We start from the raw sequence: 2,979 nt of genomic DNA, 5'->3' as shown, positions 1-2,979 counted from the left end.
ACACCCAGCAGCGCTGCTGATGCCTGAACGGTATGTGGAATGAAGTGGGCGGGCATCGGGAGGCCACTATGGCACGGGGCAAGCACTATGGGCAGTCTATCTGAAGTGTACCTGGCATATAAGACGACCCCCCACTTGGAGGCATATTTTTCAGGGCCAAAAAATCGTCTTATACGCCGGCAAATACGGTAAGTACAGTCCTTGTCTGCTCTGCACACCTTGCCACAAAGAACCATTATCCACAAAGCGCTCACTCACACTTCCCTCTACCTCTTCCTTTTTAGGATCAGTTTGGGTGTTATATCTGCCTAAGTCCATAGGCAGAATACACTGCTTTGCTCTGGAATGCCCTAACACTTGTTTTACATATATCTTGAATAGAGCTTATCACAGGTATCCCAGTTGTTGAAATCTACCTTTCCACAACGCTATGAGCTTTCCATGGGCAAGGCCTGTGTCCCATAGGTCAATGCATCCCAATCATTCAGTAGAGGTGGCAGTACAAAGTAGGCATGGGTCACTCTAGCCGGTCTGGCTCAGTGGATGGAGTGTCAATCTGCAGACCAAAGGCTCCCAGGTTCGATTCCGGTCAAGGGCACCTACCTTGGTTGCAGGTTCCTCCTCGACCTGGGCCCTGGTCAGGGCTTGTGGAGGAGGCAACCAATTGATGTGTATCTCTCACATCAATGTTTCTGTCTTTCCCTTTCTCTTCCACTCTCCCTAAAATTCAATGAAAAAATATTCTCACGTGAGGATTAACAAAAACAAAAAGATAGGCATGGGTAAATGTTCGATAAGGAAGATTAGCAGTTGCAGAATATCAGTAATAAGGAAACTACTGAAGAAGCAGGGAAAGTTTGTTTTTTGTTTCCTTAAAACTAAGGCTGTTTCTATTCCTGCTCCTCCCTAGGATGCCCCATTCTTTAAAGATATTCTAGGCCTCTTGTCACTCTCCCATGAGTTGGGTGCTTCTTGCCTCTGGGTCTCTATTATGCTTCCTTTGTTTAGACAGTTTCTCCATTTTGTCCTCAGGATAAACTTCTCCTCAACCTTGAAGGCACTCTGAAAAGCCTACCACGTCTGTACATCCTCAGCATCCAGCATCCATTATCACAGCTACCACCCATGCTCAGTGCTTGACATGCAGTACTGGCTAAACCAGCTGTGGGCAAACTACGGCCCGCGGGCTGGATCCGGCCCGTATGAAATGAATAAAACTAAAAAAAAAAAAAGACCTACCCTTTTACGTAATGATGTTTACTTTGAATTTATATTAGATCACATAAACACTCCATCCATGCTTTTGTTCCGGCCCTCCAGTCCAGTTTAAGAACCCATTGTGGCCCTTGAGTCAAAAAGTTTGCCCACCGCTGGGCTAAACCCTAACGTGAGCCTGGCATCACTGTCATTTTATACATCAAAAAACAAACCAAGAGGCTGAACTAGCATTTGAACCTTAATGCAGAGGAAGCAAAGTTCTTCTAGCCTTACTGCAATTATTATACACTATAGGCACAGTGCACAAAATTCATGCACTGGTGGGGGTGGGGGCAATCCCTCAGCCTGGCCTGAGCCCTCTCACAGTCCAGGAGCCCTCAGAGGATGTCCAACGGGGATGTCCAACAGTCAGACATCCCTAGCACTAACCCCCGCCCTGCCCCCAGGCGGGAGAGGCTCCCGCCACCAGGGGGCAGCTCCTGCATTGAGCATCTGCCCCCTGGTGGTCAGTGTGTCATGGTGACCAGTCGTTCTGCCATTTGGTTGATATGCGTATTAGCCTTTTATTATATAGGATGTGTTCTCTAGACCATGAGCCCCTATGGACAGGGACCATGTCTGATTCACTTCTGCACCCCCAGTTTGCCCAGTGCTTGGCACAGATCAGGTGTCTATTTGTGTTTGCAGAATAAATGCGCACCCAGGTCAAAGAAGAGGAAGACTGAGCATGGTGTGTGCAATGAACCTAAACGAATGACTGCCAGCCTGATCCAGCAGAAGGAGCAGGTAAGAACAAAGTGGTAGGAACTTACTTCTTTTATTATAATTTAGTTTAACAGCCATTTTTTGAGCAAATAAGGAGGATGCACAATAAATACCCCAGAAATGAATTAAAACATCACCCCATCCTCACAAATTCTAGGTTCAGTAAGTAAAGGTTAGGATCTTAATAGTCCATCTAATAATCAGATATTGAGCTTATAGCTCTGGGATGTTTTATAGAAATTAAAATTTTAAAAATCTTGGCGAGTAAGCCTTTATCTTCAAAGGCCTTTTGGCATTTTTACGTAGTGAATTTCTATAGGCTTACAAAGAAGAACCACACCCTGCCAGGGCTCTAATCCCCCCTCAGCATTATTTCCCCCTACATGCAATGAAAATGTCCAGGCGGTGATTTTAAGGAGGAGGTCCCTGGGTATGTATGTCCTGAATAAAGACCCTAGCACAGAGGTCATAATGCTTGCTGAGTAGATTAAACATAATGAGATGGTTTTAATAAAGACACCGACTGATTACCTGCTCCAGTCCCTTGAGGGACCAAGTTTTAAACTCTGAGCAGTGGGGGAACCATATCTCCAGAGTCCCTTTAAACTAGGTTGGGCACAGTCTCAGGGGATGCTATAGGGAGAGCAGAGATGGGAAGGGCAGCATGAGTTCAACCCCCACCAACTGCTGATTTACAGTCTAGCAAGTCTCCTGGGGTTCTACTGAGCGTGCACATCTGGATTACAAACTGAATGGTCCAAGAGAAACCTAAAGACAGCCAGCAGAGCTGGCAGTGAGAACACTGACTTTGGATGGGCATGTGGCACAACTCCTGTCTCACACTACCTCTGACTCCTGAGCTTGTGTGAGCCTTGATGTACTAGGTCAGGGGTGGGCAAACTTTTTGACTCAAGGGCCACAATGGGTTCTTAAACTGGACCGGAGGGCCGGAACAAAAGCATGGATGGAGTGTTTGTGTGAACTAATACATGTTAA

The 2,979-nt window shown here is 46.3% G+C and overlaps 1 protein-coding gene and 1 long non-coding RNA gene across 7 annotated transcripts in view; one reads left to right on the top strand and one right to left on the bottom strand.

Annotated features, from left to right (window-relative positions):
* The window catches only part of FAM193B (family with sequence similarity 193 member B), a 37,517-nt gene that overhangs the window by 31,521 nt on the left and 3,017 nt on the right, over positions 1-2,979 (bottom strand). For 4 of the 6 annotated variants that reach the window (XM_015563339.1, XM_015563343.1, XM_015563345.1 and 1 more), the window contains exon 1: positions 604-642. The exons of the other annotated variants lie outside the window; for them this stretch is intronic. The gene's annotated coding sequence lies outside the window, so the exon portion shown is untranslated. Of the gene's footprint in view, positions 1-603; positions 643-2,979 lie in introns of those variants that run through there. 6 annotated transcript variants of the gene reach the window in all.
* LOC102754424 overlaps positions 1,751-2,979 on the top strand; it is a 1,628-nt gene continuing 399 nt past the window's right edge. Inside the window, exon 1 of the long non-coding RNA XR_435622.2 lies at positions 1,751-2,867. This is a non-coding gene — a long non-coding RNA (uncharacterized LOC102754424). The remainder of the gene's footprint in view (positions 2,868-2,979) is intronic.

The sequence above is a fragment of the Myotis davidii genome, unplaced genomic scaffold (assembly GCF_000327345.1).
Source record: "Myotis davidii unplaced genomic scaffold, ASM32734v1 scaffold438, whole genome shotgun sequence".
NCBI classification, from domain to species: domain Eukaryota; kingdom Metazoa; phylum Chordata; class Mammalia; order Chiroptera; family Vespertilionidae; genus Myotis; species Myotis davidii.
The sequence above is the reverse complement of the archived record's forward strand: the minus strand, read 5'-3'. Positions and strand labels throughout refer to the sequence as shown.